The sequence below is a fragment of the Diceros bicornis genome, chromosome 34 (genome assembly GCF_020826845.1).
Source record: "Diceros bicornis minor isolate mBicDic1 chromosome 34, mDicBic1.mat.cur, whole genome shotgun sequence".
Classification (NCBI taxonomy): domain Eukaryota; kingdom Metazoa; phylum Chordata; class Mammalia; order Perissodactyla; family Rhinocerotidae; genus Diceros; species Diceros bicornis.
The window spans coordinates 1,385,480-1,408,468 of record NC_080773.1 but is presented as its reverse complement, the minus strand read 5'-3'; the positions used below and the strand labels follow the sequence as shown (position 1 = coordinate 1,408,468).

At 43.5% G+C, this 22,989-nt stretch overlaps 1 protein-coding gene across 16 annotated transcripts in view; it reads left to right on the top strand.

The window, feature by feature from the left end:
* Nucleotides 1-22,989, top strand: part of LOC131396698 (ral guanine nucleotide dissociation stimulator-like) — a 434,208-nt gene that overhangs the window by 114,837 nt on the left and 296,382 nt on the right. For 2 of the 16 annotated variants that reach the window (XM_058529025.1, XM_058529031.1), the window contains exon 1: nt 347-581. The exons of the other annotated variants lie outside the window; for them this stretch is intronic. The gene's annotated coding sequence lies outside the window, so the exon portion shown is untranslated. Of the gene's footprint in view, nt 1-346; nt 582-22,989 lie in introns of those variants that run through there. 16 annotated transcript variants of the gene reach the window in all.

Genomic DNA, 22,989 nt, shown 5'->3' with positions numbered 1-22,989 from the left:
GGGTAAGAGTGGCATTTCCGTGGGTGACTTTATCCCTCAGGATCTGGGCGTGCAGATTTATTGGCTGGCTTCCTTCTTACAGTTTCTTCTCAGAGCACACTCAAGAGAGGCCATCTGTCCCTTGAGAGGCTGTTGACCAAAAGAGGCTGAAGAAGCATGTGGAGCCTAGCTGCAGCGGGACCAGCCTGGGGCCTGATGAGAGCTTGGCCCAGAACCCCCAAGTTCATCATTCACAATGATGCCTCAGAAACCCTCCCAGAGCCCCTCCACCCTCCGACGGATGTCACCCTGAAGCCAGCCACAGAAGGTGTGCGGGGCGAGCACAGCAACACCGGCCCCTCGTCCCTCAGCTGAGTCATCCTGTCAGCACTGGGGGCCCAAGATCTCCTCGACTGCTGCACTCCTACTGCTTCTGCTCCCGGGGGAACAGGAGCACGGGTGCCGCCTGCGGGAGCAGGTGGAGAAGGACAGCGAGCTGAAGAGGGGCAGCTGCTGACAGCCAGGTGCACACGTTGCAGGAGGAGCTGGACGAGCTGAAGGGAGGGGCTCCCTGCCTTAGCAGCCTGCTGCCCCCAGCCAGGGTCAGTCCCAGGGCTCGGGGCTCCCCCACTGCCTGCTCATCATGAGGGGTTTCCTGCTCCGCAGCAGATGGCCCCTGATCACCTCTGTGTGCAGCATGCCTGCTGCTGTCTTGGGAGAAGGCTCTGCTGGTAGCTGCCCCTTTTAGACAGGGAGCCCAGGCTGCAGAGCTCACCCCGCTCGCTCTAGGGTGCTCGAGAGGCAGCGGTAGTTGTCAGGGTTTAGCAGGTGGGGAAGGAGGCATTGCAGGTCTGCTGGGAAAGCCAGACCTACGCAATGAATGGTTCCTGGATGGTTGGTTTTCCACTTGAACAGGAGAAAATCAGCTTCTGTTGCATCCCTCAAACAAATGTAAATTCCAATGAGTTAGGATCTAAATGTGAAATAAAATCGACATAGTAACTATTAGAATAGTTACAGGAGACTCTTAAAGTCATGGGGGGGTTCTTTCCCTTCATGTTTTAATGAATATCCTTGAACTGAAGTCATTTTGAACATTTTAATAATTTCTTTAAAATTTGAAACATCTTTTTGAGTAGAATACATTCTCTTTTGTAAAAATTAAAACACTCTAGAAATATACAAGGTAACAAGTGGTAAAAACTCCTATTTCTCACATACCTTCCAACTTTTATTCCTTGTTGCTAGTAAAATTTGGTGTGTAATCTCCTAGACTATTTCCTGTGCTTTACATACATATTTCTCTACCTGTACAAATAGGTTGGAATATTGTTGGTGTGTTTATTGGCTACATTTCTGATTTTCCTGCTCTTTTACAGTTTAGTCCTTGTAAACATTGGTTTCTCAATATTCCTTATGTATTGAGGGTACCATCTTTTGCCTGTTATACACCCATGGAGAACATTTCCCTACCACATTGTTCATTTAATCTGGATCAGTGCTTGTCTTCCCAGATGTCAGTAACACTTCAGGAGGGAAACGGCTCTATATGACAGGCTGTTCAGGACCTCCCGGACCCCCAGGGCAACAACCATTAAGAAAACACAAAGCAAGAAACAAAACCCATCCTGCGTGTTTCCAGATGCATCCCGGGGGAAGGACAGCTCCAGTTGAGGACCGCTGATGTCCTGGTCAGAGTTATCCCCTATGTTCTCCTATCACGTTAAAGCTGTTTCTGTAGTTTCTTGTACCTGATGGTACAGTTTGGTGCCTTTGTCTGTTCCTCTTGGTCAGATTGCGCAAGGTTTCTCACTGGTGCAGGTCTTTCCAGACAGTCAGCCCTTGACTCCATTGCTCAGGTCTACATCGTTGTTCCTGTCTTGTGAATCCTCACTTCATTCTGCTGATGTTGGTTTTATTGTGGTGTTGTTCTGGCTCCTGGAGGGAAGTGCTCAGCTTCTTCGTGTACAGTTGATATTCCCTGATACCTGCAGTGGAGGCTGTGTCCCTTCTTCTGTTCCTTTGTCCCCACGCCATAGATTTGTCTCATGCTCCTCTCATTGCTATTCATTTCTAAAGAGGTTGTCCTGTCTGTCTGGATTCCCTCTTTAACCTGAGAGATTTAGAAGGGTTTGGATAGATTTTCAAGTGGATAGGTTGGGGGAGGGGAGCCAGTATTTTGTGATTACTTTTTACTTTTATTGTTTTAAGGTCCGGTAATATGGTCACATAGATTTCTGCTTTTTGGACTCTTTAGAGATTTCACTGTGGCTTAGCACACAGTCCATTGTGGTGACTGTTTCATTGTGGTTTGAGAAGAATGTTTCCTCTCCACTAGTTGCTTATGTTGTTGTCCCTTGGGCTGAGTCTAGATCTAGCTTTTTTGTGTTCATCATCAGATCTGTTTCCTAACTTACTGTATCACTTGACTTGTGGATTTCTAAGAGAGGTAAGGTAGGTTTCCCTGTGATTCTTGAGGTGCCTGTGTCTTCTTGTTTGTCCAGTTTTGCTTTATGTTTCAAGACCATATTGTTAGGTGTATAAGTGTTCCTGACAGTTATCAACACAGAGAACCCCTTTTTGTCCCATTTAAAGTCTTATTTCTTTATCTCCTTATTTTCAACCATATTATATACCTTTATTTTATAACTATATTTTAACTCAACTTGAGAGCCTTCATCTTTTTATAGAGCAATTTGATCCATTTACAATTGTGATTATCAATAAATTGGAATTTGAGTCTACCATTTAATTTAATTTTTAATTTGTTAGGCTTTCTCATGATTTTTCTATTCTTCTAGTGGGTGTCTTTCAGCTTTTAGGAACAACGATTTCTGCCTCTCTTTCTGTAAATGCTTAGATTCGATCCGTTCCTGTGTTCTACACTCCCAACTCATCACCTTCCACTCCCCAGCTCGAGACTGTCTGATCTTACTTAGTTCTATGTTCTTATTTTCCCCATCTAGCAACGATGGTTATATGCAAGTAGACGTTTTATTGGTTACTTTGTTCACTACTATTTATTGTTGCCAAATTTTTCCTCCTTTTTGGAAATATTTGATGCTATTTTGGAACTCATATGACAGTAAAATTTTGAAAGGAATCGAGTCTGAAATACTTCTTAGGTGCTGACACTGGGGAGCCAGCACCTATCTTCTTAAAGTTGCATCAGTGTGTCTGCAGAGTCAGGATGAGGTCAGAGATGTTTAAAACCATGGAATTGAATGAGGTCTCCTGGAGACACTGCAGCTGTAGAAGAGAGGAGGGCCCAGCCTAGGAGCAGGCAGTGTTTACAGAGGTGCAGCTGAAGAGGGTCCAGGAAAGGAGACTGAAAGGTTGGAGCATGGAGTCGCAGGAGCCACGAGGGGAAAAGGGTATTGCAGAAAGGAGGGGTGCTCTGCTGGGTGGGATACAGCTCTGATCAGAATGAAGAAAAGATGGCTGGACTCGGCCACATGGGATCACTGGTGACCTCAGTCTCCTTGAGAGGGTGGGAATGAAGCTGGGTCTAGAGTGGGTGAAGGGGGTCCATGGGAGGGCAGTAGGGATGAGACACTTTACTTAAGAGGTTTAGCCATGAAGGGGAGTCAGGAAAGTGGACAATAACCAAAAAGGAGCATGCGTCCAAGGGAGAGTTTTGTTTGTAAGGTGGAGATGAGCTAACAGTTGCTGCAGGTAGGACCGGATGGAGAGGAGGAGCCTGAGGGTCAGGGAGGAGCATGCTGGGCCCTGAGGAGATGCAGGGCTGGGCTTCACCGCCTGGGGAGGTGCAGAGAACAAGAGGACAGATGTGCTGGTGGAAAGGGCACCCTGTGCCTCTGTTCCTGTGTTCCTGGAGTGTGATGTGGGCAGTGGCTGGGAGTGGAGGGGCGATGCAGGAGGTGTTAGGTGAGCGGCAGTGGGAGGAGGGGGAGAGGGAGAGGGCGCTCTGGCTTGGTTTCCATGGCCCACCAGGAGCTCCCCACTGGGGTCCCCGGTCACCAGCTGCTGTCTCTCTTTGATGTCTTCCTCAAAATGTCAGCTCTCTTGATGGTTCTCAGGGCTATTATGAATTTGTTCAACAATCAAGGAATCTTTGGGTCATTTTTTAGGGATTTTATGTCAAGGGGGCTCTACATGTGTTTATTCAGTCTATCATCTTTACCCAATACCTTTGTTTTTGGACCGATTCTGTACAACAGAACAGCCGGGCCAGTGGCCTGCAAGATCCAGGGTTTGAGAGGTTTGCACTCCAGAAAGCCGGTGATGATTGGGTTTCTCACAGGACGTGGTACACTGTCCCTGAGCCTGCTCTAACTGTGAGTGTGACAACGTTGTAAATCTTCTGGCAGTTCTGTCAGGGCCCATCATTGGCATTTCTGTGACCAGCGAGGGCGAACATTTTTCCGTGTTCATTATCTGTCATTTCCCTGACTGTGCTGTTGCCTGCCTTGCTCACTGAGCTCTGAACCTTCCTGGTGGAACCAGGACGTTCACTCTCTATCCAGTGTGATTGCACATTCCCTCAGTGTACCCCTTGAGTACTTGCTTCAAAAATATGTTTTCTTCACATTCTTTGATTCTTTGTACATATAATCTAGATTTAACCTGGAGCTTTAAAAATGTTTTATTGTGGAAAACCTTTAACATACACAAATTAAACCGAAAAGTGTGATAGCCCCCCATGTCCCTATTATCCAGCTTCAACACATTAATATTCTGATGTTTTTGTTTCCTCCATATTTCTACCCACTCCCTACCTTCCATTGATTAATTTTTAATTAATAGATTGTTTTTAGGAAAGTTTTAGTTGGACAGAGAAATTCAGCAGACAGTGCAAAGCGTTTCTCCCTCCTCCCCTACAGTTTCCCCTACTGTTAACATCTTGCATGACCACCTGTGTTAGTGCAGTTCATTCCTTACAAGTGAGGAGCTGATGCTGCTACAGTGTTCGTAACCAAGTCAGTGGTTTACATTAGGGCTCACTGTCTCACTGTCACGTACTTGGATTTTGACAAATGCATAATCTCATGTATCCACCATGACAGAGCCTACAGAAGAATTGGATTGCCCTAAATTCCCTGTGCTCTGCCTCTTCATCCCTTGCCTTCCAACTCCTGGCAACACTGATCTTTATACTGTTTCTATGGTTTTGCCTTGTCTAGAATGTCGTGTGATTGGAATATATGAAAACTATGGAACAGAGTATATAACCTTCCCCCTTTGGGTTCTTTCACTTAACAATATGTATTTAAAAGTCCACTATGTCTTTTTGTGCCTTGATAGCTAATTTCTTTTTTTTTCTTTTTGTATATTGAGTTAAAATATACATAACAAAAAGCGTGACATCTTAACCATTTTTAAGTGTATACTTCAGTGGCGTTAAATACATTTACGCTGTTGCACAGTCATCGCCACCATTCATCCCCATTACTCTTATAAATCTGAAACTCTATACCTATTAAAGAGTAAGTCTCCCTTCTCCCCTCCCCCAGCCCTTGGCAGCCACCATTCCACTTTCCGTCTCTGTGATTTTGACTAATCTCAGTTCCTCGTGTTAGTGGAATCATACAGTATTTTTCTTTTTGTGACTGGCTTATTTCTGTTAGCATAATGTCCCCAAGGTTAATACACATGTAGCATATTGCAGAATTTGCTTCCTTTGTAATGCTGAATAATATTCTGTTGTATGGATATACTACATTTTGTGTATCCATTCATGTGTCAGTGGACACTGGGGTTGTTTCCACGTTTTAGCTATTGTGAATAATACTGCTATAAACATGGGTGTACAAATCTCTCTTCAAGGCTCTGCTTTCAGATCTTTTGGGTGTATATCCAGAAGTGGAATTGCTGGATCATGTGATAATTCTATGTTCAATTTTTTGAGGAACATTCATACTGTTTTCCATAGCGGCTGCACCATTTTACATTCCTATCAACAGTGTACACGGATTCCCATTTCACCGCATCCTGTCCAACACATGTTGTTTTCTGTCTTTCCTGTAGCACTCATCTTAGTGGGTGTGAGGTGGTGTCTCATTGTGGTTTTGATTTGCATTTCCCTAATGATTAGTGGTGTTGAGCGTCTTTTCATGTGCTTATATGCCATTCATAAGTCTTTGGAGAACTGTCTCTTCAAGTCCTTTGCCCATATTTGAATTGGCTTGTTTTTTAGTTGTTCAGTTTTAAGACATCTCTGTATATTCCGGATACCAGTCTCTTGTCAGAAATATGATTTGCAAATATTTTCTCCCACTCTGTGGGTTGCCTTTTTACTCTATGCACAGTGCCTCTTGATGTACAAACTTATAAAATTTTCGTGGAGTCCAATTTGTCCGTTGTTTTTCTTTCGTTACCTGTGCCTTTGGTGTCATATCCAAGAAACCATTTGCAAGTCCGGTGTCATAAAGATTTTGTGCTGTTTTCTTCTAAGAGTTTTCTTATTTTAGGTTTTACATTTATATCCTTGAGTTAATTTTTGTATATGGTGTTGGATGAGGGTCCAAGTTCATTCTTTTGCATGCAGATATTCAGTTTTCCCAGTACCATTTGTTGACAAGAAACCTTTCTCCATTGCACTATCTTGGCACCCTTGTCAAAAATCACTTGACCATATATGTGAGGGTTTGTTTCTGGGCTAGCTATTCTATGCCATTGGTCTCTATGTCTGCCTTTATGCCAATACCATACTGTTGATTACTGTGGCTTTGTAGTAAGTTTTGAAATCAGGAAGTGTGAGTCCTCCAGTTTTGTTCTTCTTTTTCAGGATTGTTTTGGCTATTCTGAGTCCCTTGAGATTCCATGTGAATTTTAGGACGGGTTTTTCTATTTCTGCAAAAAACATCATTAGGATTTGGATAGGGATTACATTGAATCGGTAGACTGCTTTGGGTAATATTGACACTTTAACAATACTAAACCTTCCAATCCATGAATATGGGATATCTGTCCATTTATGTATGTCTTCTTTAATTTCTTTCTGAAATGTTTCGTAGTTTTTATGGTGCAAGCCTTTCACCTCCTTGGTTAAGTTAATTCCTAAGCATGTTATTCTTTCTGATATAAATGAATTGTTTTTGTAATTTCTTTTTCAGAGAGCTCCCGGTTCATGTATAGAAATGCAACTAATTTTTGTGTATTGACTTTGTATCCTGCTACTTTCCTGAATTCTCTGTTAGATCAAACGGCTTTTTGTGGAGTCTTTCCGATTTTCTACATATGAGATGATATCATCGTCAAACAGAGACCGTTTTACTTCTTTCTTTCCAATTTGGATGACTTTTATTTATTTATTTTTATTGCCTCATGGTTCTGGCTTGAACTTCAGTACTGTGTTGAATAGAAGTGGTGAAAGTGGGCATCCTTGCCTTGTTCCTGATCTTAGCGCTTTCAGGAAAAGCTTTCAGTCTTCCATCACTGAGTTTTGTGTTTGCTGTGTGTTTTTCCTCCTATTCCTTGTTTCTCGAGTGTTTTATCATGAAAGGGTGTTGAATTTTGTCAACAGGTTTTTGTCCATCAATCGTGATGGTCCTGTTTTTTCCCCTTCATTTTCTTGATGTTGCATATTACATTGATCGATTTTTGTGTGTTAATCTACCCTTGTATATCAGGAATAAATTTCACTTGGTGGTAGTGTATAATTCTTTTTATACGCTGTTGAATTCAATTTGTTAGTATTTTGTTGAGGATTTTTGTATCTATGTTCATCAGGGGTAATGGTCTGTAATTTTATTTTCTTTTAGTGTCCTTGTCTAGTGTTGGTATCAGGGTAATTCTGGCGTCATAAAATGAGTTTGGAAGTATTCTCTCTTTTTCAATATTTGACAGAGTGTAAGAAGGCTTCTTTTTAAAACTTCTTTATATGTATGGTAGAATTCACCACTGCAGTCATATGGTCCTGGGTTTTAATTTGTTGAGAGATTTTTTTTTTATATTTCTTGAAATATTAGTGACATATAACACATGTAAGTTTTAGGTGTTCAAGATGATGATTTGTGAAAGAATTACCACAATACAGTGAGTTAGCACCTCCATTCCCTCACATAATTAACTTGTTTTTTCTAGCGATCACTTTTAAGATTTACTCTCTTAACAACTTTCAAGTCTATAATATATTATTGTTAATTATGGTCACCATGTTGTACATTAGATCCCCAAAGCTTATTCATTTTACAGCTAGAAATTTGTGCATTTTGACTTACCTCTCCCCGTTTCCCCCACGCCCAAGGTCCTGGCAAACACCATTCTAGCCTCTATTCCTTTGAGTTGGGCTTTTTTAGATTTCACATATGGGTGAGAATATATAGTATTTGTCTTTGTCTGTCTGACTTATATCACTTAGCGTAATGCCTCAAGTTCCATCTGTGTTGTTACAAAATGCAGGATTTCATTCTCTTGCATGGCTAAATAATATTCCATTATATATTTCATGTATATATACATATGTCTGACATTTTCTTTATCTATTTATCCATTGATGGACACATGGATTGTGTCCACGTCCTCAGTTTGTGATTAATGCTGAAATGAATATAGGGGTGCAGATATCTCTTCAGAATAGTGACTTCATTTCCTTTGCATATACAAGCAGAAGGGGAATTGCTCATTTATATAGTATTTCTATTTTTATTTTTTGAGAAAATTCCAAATTTTTTCCATAGTGACTGTAGCAATTTACATTCATACCAACAGTGCACAGTGTTCTCTTTTCTACACAGCCTCGTCAACACTTGTTGTCTGTTGTCTCTTTGAAAATAACCATTCTAGCAGATGTGAAGTGATATCTCATTGTAGTTTTGATTTTATTTCCCTGATGATGAGTGATTACGAGCATCTTCTCATGTACCTGTTAACCATTTTTATGTCTTTTTTGGAAAAGTATCTATTCAGGTCCTTTGACCATTTTCATATTGTTTTGTTGTTTTCTTTGCTGTTGAGTTGTAAGAGTTTCTTATATACTGTGGATATTAACCCCTTAATTTGCCAATTATTTTATTTGCTGTGCAGAAGATTTTTAGATTGATGTCATCCCACTTGTTCAGTTTTACATTTGTTGTTTGCACTTTTTATGTTATATCCAAGAAAATCATTGTCAAGATGAGTTTCTTGGGGCTGTTTTCTCTATATTTTCTTCTAGTTGTTTTATATTTAGTGTCTTGCATTTAGGTCTTTAATTCAATTTGGGATTACTTTTATTTATTTATTTATTTATTTATTTAAATTATTTATTTATTTATTTATTTATTTATTTATTTATTTTTCCCCCAAAGCCCCAGTAGATAGTTGTGTCATAGCTGCACAGAGAAATCCTTCTAGTTTCTGTATGTGGGACACAGCCTCAGCATGGCCAGAGAAGCGGTGCATCAGTGCGGGCCAGGGATCCGAACCCGGGACGCCAGCAGCGGAGCTCATGCACTTAACCGCTAAGCCACGGGGCCGGCCCTGGGATTACTTTTAGAGTGTTGTAAAATAGGGGTGCAATTTCAGTTTTCTGCATGTGGTTATCCAGTTTTCCCAACACCATTTATTGTAGAAACTATCTGTTCCCCATGGAGTCTTCTTAGCTGACTCATCAACTTTTAGCAAAGTGTATGTGTGTGGTTTTATTTCTGGGCCTTTGATTCTGTTCTATTGGTCTATGTGTCTCTTTTTACACCTGTATCATTACCGTTTTTATTACTATAGATTTGTAATAAAATTTGAAATCAGGAATGTGATGCCTTCAGCTTTTTCTTTCTCAGGGTTGTTTTGGTTATTGGAGATCTTTTGTGGATCCATATGAATATTAGGATTGTTTGTCCCATTTCTGTGAAAAATGTCATGGGAGTTTTACTAGGAATTGCATTGAATCTTGAGACGGCATTGGGTAGCATGGACATTTTAACAATATTAATTCTTCTGATCCATGAACATAAGATATCTTTTCATTTCTCTGTGTCTTTGATTTTTTTCATCAATGTCTTATAGTTGTCAGTGTCTAGATCTTTCACCTTCTTGGTTAAATTTATTTATGAGTATTTTACTGTTTTTGATGCTATTGTAAATAGGATTTTTTTCTTTATATCTTTTTTAGATAGTTCATTGTGAGTGTACAGAAAGGCAACAGATTTCTACATGTTGATTTTGTCTCCTGCAGCTTGAGTGAATTCGTTTATTAGTCCTAAAAGTTTGGGGGGGAGTCCTTACGTATTTCTCTATATAAAATCATATCATCTGCAAACAGAGACCACTTTGATTCTTCATTTCCAATTTAGATGTATTTTATTTCTTTTTGTTGCCAAATGTCTCTGGGTGAGACTTGCAGCAGTATGTTGAAGAGTGGTGTTGAGACTGGGCACCCTTGTCTTGTTCTTTGTCTTAGCAAGAAAGCTTTCAACCTTTCACTGTTCAATATGATGTTAGCTGTGGGTTTTGTCATGTAAACCTTTTATTATGTTCAGGTATGTTCTTTCTGTAACCCTTTATTAAGAATTTTTATCATGAATGTCTGTTGAATTTTGTCAAACTGCTTTTTCTGCATCGATTGAGATTATTTTGTGATTTTTATCTTTCATTCTATTAATGTGGTGTATCACATTCATTGATTTGCATCATGTTGAACTTGATCATGTTGTTTGATCCTTTTTTTGAGTTCAGATAGTTTTGTTATAATGTGTCTTGGAGAAGAAAGTTTTAGTTTGAAATTTTAGGTTGACAGATTGGCTTCAGGACCTTGGATGTGTAAATCTCTCTCCAGATTTGGGAAGGTGTCAGCTGCTATTTTGTTTAAGTAAACACTCTTTTCCTTTATCCCTGTCTTCTCCTCTGGTACTTTAATAATGCTTATCTATTTCTTTTCATGGTATCCCATAATTCACACTGCCTTTCCCCATTCCTATCCATTCCCATTTTTCTTTTTGCTTCTTTGACTGGATGATTACAAATGACACATCTCCTTGTTCACTAATTATTTCTTGTTATAGTTGAATCTGATCTAGAAGCTCTCTATTGAATTCTTCAGTTCACACATTGTGTTCTTCAACTCTAGGATTTCTGTTTGTTTTTCCTTAATGATTTCTGTTTCTATAGTGAATTTCTCACTTGTTCATGCACTGTTTCCTTATTTCATTTAGTAGTCTATCTATGTTTCCTTAGAGTTTTATGAATTTCTCAAAGAGGGTTGTTCTGAAGTCTTTGTCACATAGTTCCTATATCTTCATTGCTTGGTCAGTCATTGGAGTTTTATTCTTTTTCTTTGGGGGTGTGATGGGTTTTTGATTATTCATGATCCTTGTGGCCTTCCATTGGTGTCTGCAAATTTGAGGAAGTAGGCACCTCTTCCACTGTTTACAGACTGGCTTTAGCAAACCAAAGCCTTCTCAGTCATCCCATCTAGGGGTCCTGTGTAGGCCATCTGGTAGTGTCCAGGGGCAGGCTTGCTGCTGGAGTCCTGGGCACCCTGGTACTGGGGTGAGTGGAAAGCTTGGGTCTATGGTATTGTGTCTGGCCCTGGGCACAGCTGGGACCCTGAGTTCATGAGTAGCCCCACTGGAGCCTGGTTTGGCAGGTCCTCATTGAGAGCCTGCAGCCACAGGAGTCATCCAGGGCCATGAGAGTTCGCCAGTGCTGGGATGAGCTGAGAGCCTTGGTTCATGGGAGACTGCAAGGAGCCTGGCACCACGAGAGACAGCTTGTGCTGTGGTAGGCCAGAAGTCTGGATTCCTGGGAGCCTGCTGGGAGCCTGGGGCCACAGGAGCTGCCTGAGGCTGCAGAAGCCAGCAGGCACAGGGTCAAGATGGAAGCCTGGGTTCATGGGAACCTGCCGGTGCCTGGTGCCATGGGAGCTGCCTGGGGCCGCCTGAGTCAGCAAGCACCTGGGTAAACTGGGGGCCTGATTTTGTGGGAGCCTGCCAGGGGCCTGGTTCCATGAGAGCTGTCTATGGCTCCTGGAACTGGCAGGTGGTGTGGTGATCCATGGGCCTGAGTTCCCCAGCAGCTCTTGGGGAGCCTGGTGCCATGGAATCTACCTGGGGTTGCTGGAGCCAGCAAGTGCTGGAGTGACTTGGGGTCTTGGGGGTGTGGGAGCCTACTGGGTGCCCTGGTACAAAAGCTGCCTGTGACTGAGTGTTGCCTGTGGCTGCCTGGAGTACGCAGGACCTTGGGTGAGGCAGCGTCTGGATTCACCAGAGCCCACCAGGAGCCTGGTGCCAAGGACACCACTTGTGGTCACAAGAGCCACCTTGGGCTGTTTAAGATGGCAGCCCCTAGGCTGAGATGGGGCCTGGGTTCCCAGGAGCCTGGTGGGAGCCTGGTGTCAAGGATGCTGCTTGAGGCCACCAGAGCTGGCATGCTCCAGGGTGAGCCAGGGGCCTGGATTTGCAGAAACTTACAGGGAGCCAGCTAGGTCCACGGGAGTCAGCCTGGCATTGGCGCAGGCTGGCTAAGGTCAGGCAGAGTGGGGAAGTCCCTTCTCGTTGGGAGGTATTTGATTACTGATTCAGTCTGCTTATTTGTTACTGATCTGTTCAAGATTTCTATTTCTTCATGATTCAGCTTTCATAGGTTGTTTCTAGGAATTTATCTATTTTGTCTAGGTTACCCAATTTATGAGTGTACACTAGTTCAGAATAGTCTCTTCTGATCTTTTTCTTTCTGAAGCATCAGTTGTCATGCCTCCTTTTTCATGTCTGATTTAGTTTGAGTCATCTATCTTTGTTTTCCTAGATATTTTTTCTAAGGGTTTCTCAATTTTATTTTTTCCAAAACTCTACTTTTACTTTTATTGAACTTCCATACTGTCTTTCAATTTTTTGCCACTCTCCTCTTGGTGACTTCCGTCCTTCTGCTAACTTTGGGTTTCATTTTTTTCTTTTGTTAATGCTGCGTGTTGTAAGTCAGGTTGTTTCTTTGACATCTTTCTTCTCTTATAATGTACAAGTTTATCACTATAAACTGTCCTCTTACTACTACTTTTTCTGCATCCTAGAAGTTTTGGTGTGTTTATTGTTTCTTTCTTTCTTTCTTTCTTTCTTCTTTTTTTGTTTTTTGCTGAGGAAGATTGGCCCTGTGCTGACATCTGCCAATCCTCTTTTATTTTATTTTATTTTATTTTTTTTGCTGAGGAAGACTGGCCCTGGGCTAACATCCGTGCCCATCTTCCTCGACTTTATATGGGACGCTGCCACAGCATAGCTTGCCAAACGGTGCGTCGGTGCACACCCGGGATCTGAGCCGGCGAACCACGGGCCGCCACAGTGGAGCACACACACTTAACCACTTGCGCCACCGGACCGGCCCCTATTGTTTCTTTTTGTATGTTTTGAGCTATTTTCTAATTTCCCTTTTGATTTTTTCTTTGATCTACCTTTTTTTTGTGCGAGGAAGATCAGCCCTGAGCTAACATCCATGCCAATCCTCCTGTTTTTGCTGAGGAAGACCGGCCCAGAGCTATCATCCTTGCCCATCTTCCTCCACTTTATGTGAGATGCCACTACAACATGGCCTGACAAGCATGCATCGGTGCGTGCCCAGGATCCGAACCCGGGCCACCAGCAGCGAAGCACATGCACTTAACCGCTACAGCACCTGTCAGCCCCCGATCTACTTTTAAGTTTAAGAGTTTTTGTTGAACTTCCACGTATTACGAATGTTCCAGTTTTCCTTCTGTTATTGACTTCTGCTTTCATGCCACTGTGTTTAGAAAAGTTACCTGGTATTATTTCAGTCTTCTTAATCTTGTTAAGACTTGTTTTGTGACCTAACACGTGATCTGTTCTGGAAAATAGTCTGTGTGCCCATGAGAAGAGTGTGCATTTTGTTGCTGTCCAGCAAAATGTTCTGTGTGTGTCTGATAGCTCCATTTAGTATTTAATGTTTTCATGTCTGCTATTTCCTGTTTTCTGTCTGAATATTCTATCCATTGTTAAAAGTGGGTCTTTGATGTCTCCTACTATTTGCAACTTATATAAGTGAGAAGGCTCTTATTTTGAGAATATATAAAGATCTCTTAGAACTCAATTATAAAAGACAAGTCAATGAAACGGGGTAAGCAACTGGAATAGGAAATACATAGATGGCCAATAAGCACAAGATAGTTGCTCAGTATCATTAATTATTAGGAAAATGCAAATTCAAAGCACAATGTGATACTATTTCATGCTCAAAATGAAGGCTATATTCAACATAATGGAAAATAACAAGTGTTGGTAAAGATGTGGAGAAAGGGAGACCCACATACATTACTGGTGGGAAAGTAAAATGATGCAGCCACTGCAGAAAACAACTTGGCATTTTCTAAAATCTTAAACCTAGAATTACCATTGACCTGGAGAGGCCCATGGTAGATATGTCCAAAAGAGCAAACTTGCCCATAGACATTCAAAGCAACAGTGTTCACAATGGTCCAAAAGTGAAACAAACCCAAATTTCTATCCAGTTATCACTGCATAAACCAAATGTGGCCTATTCATAATATAGGATATTATAAGCCATAAAAAGGAATTAAGTACTGCTACATACTAGGCCATGGGTGAACCTTGAAACATGTGTGCTCACTGAAGCCATCCACAAAGGCAATAGATAACTTGATGCCATTTCAATGAACTGTCCAGAATAGGGAAATCCATAGGGGGAGAAAACAGATGAGTTGTTTCCATGGGTTTGGGTTAGCAGAAAATAGAGTGTGAATGAGTATGGGTTTGTTTGGGGGCGTTGAAAATGTTCTGGAATTAAATAGTGGTGATAGCCACACGACATAATCATTGTGCTAAAAGCCACAGAAATGTATACTTTGAAATGCTTAAAACGGTGTATTCTACGTTAAACAGATTTTCCACATAAAAATTTTGAATTTTTAAAGTTAATCAGGGTATTGGTTAATTTTAAGTTGGTTAGTATATTTAATAAGTGTAATTAATGGAGTTATTAGGAGTATGGCAGGTTGTAGCCAAGAGAGTGAACATCCGACGAGGGCTATAGTAAGAAATCCTATGATTATACAAGCAACAATTTAAAATCCAGTCCATTTCCATTGTCCACAACATGGAGAGACCAGCCATGAAAATAGGTCAGTGATCTCGGGGGCCTTTGGTATCTATTCAAAGATTTGGGTAATATTATGCAATATTTTAACCTCTTGGGCCATTTGATGGAGGTAGGTTTGAACTTCTCTGTTGATGTACACTCAGCAAGTGGTTCTAGGAAAGGCACCAACCCCTCCTTCCTTGGCCAGTATAGACAGTCTAGGGCCAGGCCATTTTCTAAAACCATTTAGGCGAGAGACTCATGAGACTGTTGTTCAAGGGCTAGGATATGTTCTTATGGAGTTGTTGTCCATGTTGTGTTAAGGTTGTTGATACCTCTTAGTTGCCTCAGTTTCCTGATTTTGTGTGGGTAGGGCCACCACACCTGTGCCCAGTCCAGTCAGTCAATCCTAGTAGAACTGAACACCCAGTGCTATAGGACTGACATTGTTTCTATGGGTTGATGGTAGCTAGTCAGAGCAGGAAACTCAAAGGACCTGCGAAATGAGAGAAGCAGGCTGAGAGAGAGACAATAATGCATTACACAATACAGCCTGGAGAAAGCTGTTCACGGGGTTGGGGAAGAGAGAAGCTCACTGGATGAGAGCCTTGTGATATCAGCCCACAGTAAAACCCAAAAGTGGATGCTCCTGGTGTGAAATATTCCTTAGGTGTCTTGAGGTAAAACCAGTAATTTGCACCCATTCACTGGTTACCTGTGCTATATGATTTCAGAGGTTATGGTTAAAGTGTTTGTGGGCCAAGAGCTGTCTGGGCCTGGGCACAAAATCACCAAGGTGGCCTCAAAGGCTGCCCCAAAATGACCCCTCAAGGAGCAGTTGGGGCAGAAAGTGCGGGGATAATTTTGAAGGAAGCCTGGGGCAAAGATGTTGTTGTTCGATGGAGTTGGCTACTAGTGAGTGTCTCCGCAGGGTAAGCCTTTCATCTGGGGTACAGTAGGTGATTGGAGGCCAAGTGACAGACCCTGTGACTCATGACTCCCAGTGCACAGGCAGCCCTCTCAGCCCACTGGACATAAATGGTGATGGTGTTTGTGAAGCATCTTGATGGCTGTATGGAAGGTATAGGGGACGTGTGGTGGGAGATGCCATGATAGTGTCGGGAGGAGCTGTGTGTGAGATTACGGTGTTGAAGGGGAAGGATTGGAGGCAGGTGCAGTGGGTGTGTGACCAACAATGGTCAGTGAAAGGACAGCTGGGGTGTAACTGGGGAAATCAAGGACCAACAGAAGTCATGTGTTTAAAACAAGACACCAGGGCCTGCCCAGTGGCTTAGCGGTTAAGTGCGCATGCTCCGCTACTGGGGGCCCGGGTTCGGATCCTGGGTGCGCACTGACTGGCACACCCAGTCCTTGCAAATTTCCCACATGCATTTTACATGCATTTTCTCTTCTGTTGATGGTCCATGAGTTCTAAGGAAATGGTGAAGGCACAGTGAGGAGGAATTGTGGGTTTCTGCACGACTACATCTAGGAGTGCCGCCCCCTCAACCTGAACAACCACCCGGCACTGCTAGAAATGAAAGACATCCCATCACCATGGATTGGAAGACTCCTTATTGTGACGATGTCAACATTATCCAAAGAGATCAACAAATCCAGTGCAGTCCTTACCAAAATCCCAAGGACGTTTTGTGCTGAAATAGAAAAAAACCCATCCTAAAATTCTTATGGAATCTCAAGTAAGCCCAGATACCAAAAATAATCTTGAAAGAAGGTACTAAGTTGGAGGACTGATTCTTCCTGATTGAAAACTTACTACAAATCTACAGTATCAAAACTGCATTGTCATAGCATAAAGACAGACATATTGACCAATGGAAACAGAATTGAGAGCCCAGAAATTAACCCTCACTCATGTGATCAAACGATGTTTGACAAGGGTGCCAAGATTATTCAAAGGGGAAAAGCCTTTTCAACAAGTTGTGCTGGAAAATGTGGATATCTACATGCAAAAGAATCAACTTGGACCCTTACCTAACACCATATACAAAGCTTAATTCCCAATAGATCAAAGACCTAAATGTAAGAGCTAAAACTATAATACTCTTAGAAGAAAACATAAGACAAAACTTTACAAGATAGGATTTGGTAATGATTTCAAGGATATGACCCCCAAGGAGCAGCCAATAGAATAAGAAAATACACATGCTGGACTTCATGGATATTAAAAAGTTTTGTATCTCAAAAGACATTATCAACAGTAAAAGCACAACTCACAGGATGGGAGACCATATTTGCAAACCATGTGTCTGACAAGGGCTTAATATCCAGAATAGATAGAGAACTCCTAAACTCAACAACAAAAATCAAACAACCCAAATCAAATTTGAACAAAGTACATGAGTAGACGTTTCCTCAAAGAAGATCTGCAAATAACCAATAAGCCTATGAAAAGACGCTCATCATCACTAATCATTAGGGAATGCAAATCAGAAATACAGTGAGAGACCACCTCACATTCATTGATCAAAAAAAAAAAAAAAGATGGCATCCAAAAAAAAAAAAGAAGAAGAAGAAGAAAAAGAATAGAACCAGTGTTGGTCAAGATGTGGAGAAGTTGGAACCCTTGTGCACTGTCTTGGGAAGATAAAATATATAGTTGCTGTAGAAATCAGTATAGCAATTCCTAAAAAAAAATTAAAAATATAATTATATAGGACCCAGCAATTTCAATTCTGGGTATATACGCCCCCAAAGAGTTGAAAGCATATTCTTCAAAACATATTTCAACACCCATATTCATAGCATCAGTATTCATAATAGGTAAAACATAGAAGCCACCCAAGTATCATAACCGAGGAAGGGCTCGCTGCCCAATGCACCCCTTAAGCCAACCATGAGATACCGCTCTTGTAGAAGGGAAAAAGCTTTATTACGAGGTTGGCCAGCAGGGAGACAGGAGCCAAAGGTTAAATCCTTCTCCCCAATGGGCCGTTGAAAGGGCTTTTTAAGGGCAAAGGAGTGGGTGTGGGAGGTTGGGGGCAGTCCTACGCATTTTGTGCAAGTAGATTTTCATGTTCTGTCATACATCCCACGTTCAAAAGGCAGTGTCCTTAACATGATTGGCAGCTGAGTTCTTGGTCCCCTACGTCATCCTCCAGTCACTTGACTCAAACAGCAGTGATGGTTTGTGTCTTGCCAGCCGTCTTGTGGTCTCACTGGTTCAAACCAGTTGAAACTTGCTCAAGGAGGAAAAACGGAGTTTCTGAAAAACAACTCATGGCCCAAGACTAGATCCTTAGTAAATATATGGAACGTGGCTTAAGAAAGTAGTCTCCAGGGGACCGTTGATAAAAGTCTGGTTGGGGCCCCATTTGATTTTGGGCTTGGTTTTGGGCCCGGCTAGGCTATCTGTCCAGGGATGTATGGATATGCAAAATGTGGTATATACATAAAATGGCATATTATTCATCCTTAACAAAGAAAGGAAAGTCTAAGATATGGCACACCATGGATGAACCTTCAGGATATTACTCTAAATGAAATAAGCCAGTCACAAAAATACAACCTTGTGTGATTTCCCTTCTATGAGGTTCCTGAAATCGCTAGATTCAGAGAGACAGAAAGTAGAATGGTGTTTGCCAGGGGCTGGGAGGAGGAGGAATGGGGGGTTATTCATGAATGGGTATAGAGTTTCAGTTTTGTAGGATGAAAAGACTTCTAAAGATGGATCGTGGTGATGATTGCACAGCAATATTAATGTCTTCAATACACTTAAAACATACTTAATGTATCTATGGGGCCTGATGACTTGTCCTGGCTGAGCACACGCTTGTGCTGTTGCACATCTTACCCCTCACTGTGCAGTTGGGAAAATAGCCCAGAAAGAGGCAAGTACTGGCCCAGACCACAGGAGGTAGTCTGGGTCCCAAAGACTAGACAGAGCTCCAGCTTCCTTGGCCAAGGCTCCGCCCCTTCCCTCAGGTCTCCTTTGGCAATGAGAGGCATTAAGATCTTAGAGGATTGCTGCCCACCCCTCTCCATATGAGATCATTTTCCTCTCCTCATCATAGCATGTGCGTAGGCACCCCCACTCACACTGAATTCTCATGTGGGGGCCATGGAGGTGCAGTCAAGAAAGAGCTGACCCGGAGGAAGTGACAAGAGGCAGGAGGGAGAGAGATGGGAGGCAGCTCTCCCAGGGGACCATGGCATTCGTTCTCCTAGATACATGCCCAGAGATGGGCAGAGGAATCCCTAAGGTTCCTAGGTTTCTGCCTATCTGTCTGTTCCAGACCCATCCTTGGCCCAGCCTGGGGAGCACAGGACTGGGATCCTGCAGTCCACCTCTGTGGGCACCCAGAACTGTGATGAGTCCATCCTCCCCTTGTGTAGGCATTGGGAACAGGAGAGAATACCTCAGTGAGGGTCCTCCTGTATAAAATGGAGTGCATCCAGCAGGTGACTCCAAGTGTTCCATGCACTCGCAATGTGTCTGTTGGACTAGGGTCTCTGTTGGTGACCTACTGTGCTCTGAAATGTTGAGAAGATGCTTTCACCCACTTGAGATCATTTAGAACTGAGGAGACATGGGGGCATAGGTGGATGAGAACTGGGTATAAGGAAGAAGATGCCAGAGCACTGGACACCAAGTCTAGAGATGAGGGAGAAGACCAGTTCTTGTTGGATCCTCGGGGTCCTCATCTGGAGGCAGGGGGGAGTCATTGTCCTGGTTGAGGTTGGATGCCTCAGGAATGAAGAAGACACCTGGTGGGGGACAGCAAGATGGGGGGAAAGGTAGGCTCCCAAGATTCACCCCACTCTCTCGAAGCTGACAGGTCCTGCTCCTTTACCTCTGGGACCCTGGAGAGCCTCTGCCTTGAGGACGTCTGAAGAATGGTTCCTTTCTGTTTGGTGGAGTTTTGGTGAGGGCTGCAGTGCTAGTGCTGGCCACCAGGGGGAGGGCAGCCTCTTGTGTCAGTGGTGGCAAGTTAGATTTTGTTTTTATTTTTTTCAGTTGTATTGAGATATACTTGATATACAGCACTATGCAAGTTAACATTGCTGTGTGGTACATTTGAAAGTTGCTAAGAAAGTAGATCCTAAAACTTCTCATCACCAGGAAAAAATCTTTTATGTTTTCTTGGTGATTGATGTTAACTAAACTTATTTTGGTAACCATTACATAATATACATATACATCAAGTCCTTTCCTTCTCCTGTAAACCCGGAATTTACACGGTGTCCACTGAACTTTTCTTGACCTCCTGGAGCAGAGAAGAGTCAAGCAGAGGTCTTTCTGGCTGTCCCTCTGCCTCAGAAACAACTTGTACCTCCTATTTCTAGTGTTCATCTCCACAATCACAGTTGGTCAGAAGCAGGGAGAGGGGTGCAAGATCTTCCCATGTACTCATTCAGCAGCTGTGCACTGAGCACTCACCCTGTGCCAGGTGCCCTGGTGGGCCAAAGTGCAGGATGAAAATGACCAAGTGGTCCCTGCCTGCCAGGAGCTCACAGCCTAGAGGGGAAATGGACAAAAGCAAAAACAGGAGCAAGAAAAGAGCAAGTGCTGTAGAGAAACACATCAGGGGGCTGTGAGGGAGGGCTGGGCATCACTGGGTAGGAGGGTCTGAAAGGCCTCACTGGGGTGACGTTTTCTGGGACCAGAATCACAAGAGGGAGCCAACCCTTCAGGGGTCTGGGAGCAGTGTGTCAGGGGGATGGCACCACTGGTCCTGAGTCTCACAGGCAGAAGTGAGTTTGGCCAGAGGAGGTTAGAAATGTGGCCAGTGCAGCTGGAGGGAGGCTGGGAGGAGAGAACAGGAGCTGGGGTGGAAGGTAGGGCCAGGGCCTGGTAGGCTGTGTCAGTTACCTTTCCCTCTCTGACTTCATTGCCCCTAACCTTGCATTTCAAAACTACAAATGTTGACTATCTCACAATTTGTGTGGATCAGCAATCAGGCACGTTTCAGCTTGGTGCCTCTGCCTCAGTGAGTTGAACAGGTTGGTGCTGTGGCCTCAACTGAGGCTCAACTGGGGGAGGACTAGCCCCAAAGTTCACTCTCAGACTTCAGGGTTCAGTTTGGACTGAGAGTCTAAGTTTCTTTCTGTCTGTTGGCCTGGGCACACCCGTGCTTTTCTCCTCTATAGGCCTCCACATTGGGCAGTCCCAAAACACTGGTATTTGATTCCTCAGTTACAAGGATTCGACAGAGAGAGAGAGAGAGATGAAACATGAAAGACAGAGTAAGAGGAAGTGAGAGACTTGTGTAGTTAAAATTTAGACAAGACATCCCATCACTTTGGCTGTTATTATGTTCAGAAGCCAGTTACTAACTACTTAGTGGTTCCACGGGGATGGCTATACCATGGGTGGGGCTTACTGGGTACCACTGTGGAGGCTGCCCACCTCATAGGCCAAGATGAGGCACTTGGGTCTCATTCTCCATAAAACAGTAAACAATTGAATGGTTTAATGCCACAGGATGGCAGTATCTAAATTTCCATTAGTTTCAACCCCCTCATGATGCTGACCTGAAAGTGATGCCAAGTTGGGAGTGACTGTTCCAATATCACATTGCTAGAACCCAGGCCTGTTTTGAGTGGTGTTCTGTGCTACCTGTCACCCCTTCTTGTTATTCTTCCATCTCTAATTTTGTGCCTTATGTACATGTGACACCAGCCCACAGGGGTAATAGATATTATCTCATATACACCAGGTGAGGTCCCTAGGAAGCAGATTCTAGCCTGATGCCCCTGGTGTAGGTTTGGAGACTGGGGAGGACCTGAGAGGCACAAGGACTATCCCAGGATGAAGAACTGGTAAGTTAAAGGATGTCTGCATTCATCTCTGTCTCCTCAAAGCAAGGACCTGAGTTAGGTTTCTAGGGAGGTGGGGCTAGGGCTGTGTAGGCTCCTTGTGTACAGTTCAGGAAGTGACATGAGAGAGGAGGGTGAGCAGCCCGGGCTCAGGGGGCAGCTCTGGAGAAATCTGATTGAGGTAAGGGGTCCAGGTATAGGAATCTTGAAAAATGACCGCATCTCCTTGGTCCTAGGCCTCAACAGATCTTTGAACTCTGGTAACCAGGCACCCACAGTCCCCCATCCAGCTCACTTGATGGGAGACAGTCGAGGCAAAAATGTTTTGTTTTTGTATCCCAACTTTTGCAGGATCTGGGCTCAAAAAAGCCCAGAAAAAGAATCTTTTTGATTGTTGCCTACATTGGCTCAGCCCTCATCCCTGACGCCTCTGGGTGTCTGACAGGAGGCAGTGAAGGGTAACATAGGGCAGCCCAGGAAAGGTTAGTGCAGACCAGGACACAACGGTGATCCCACCTGATCAACCCCAAAATCCAGGCCCCTCATCGTGTGTTTGTGTGTGTTTGTGTGTCTGTGTGGTGTGGGGAAGGCAGGGTATGTGGGGCAGGCCATTCCTGGGCAGGAGCTGGTTGTTAGGTGTCGGAAGTCTGGTGGGTCTGTCATGTTCATACCCAGTCATGGCTGGCAGCATGAGAAGGTGAGCTGCTCAACTCGTATGTTATTGAGCCCTAGAGGTTTCATCTCCTTCCCTCCCTGACCAGAGTTCTTTGCCAGGATGCCCTCTGTGCCTGAACTGAGGAGCAGACTTTCTCTTGGGGGTTGACCACAGTGGCAGTGTGCAGGCAGCCCCTGATTCCCTCTGGCCCAGCTCCCAGGCAGTCTTTGCAGAACTCCACTCAGGAGGTCATCGAGTAGCTGCCCAATGGTTTCAAGTCCACCAACTCGCTAGACAAGGGGCAGGTGCATGAGGCCACCCACACCATCCAGTGCTGCTCTAAGATGAGAAGAGGAGCAGAGGGCCTCCACACTCAGGACCTTGAGATGATGGGGTTGGACCAGAACTAGGGTGGGACCAGTCAGGGGCTGTCTCTTTTTCAAGCTAAAGGGGATGTACATGCAGGAAACCTTGCCTGATTCAGAGCTGAGCTGCTGAGACCCTCTTTCCTTTGACTGGTGTGAGCTTCTGGAGGCCACTGAGGCAGAGCCAGAGGGTAAGGGGGACTGCAGGCTGGCTATTCCTGGAAAGGA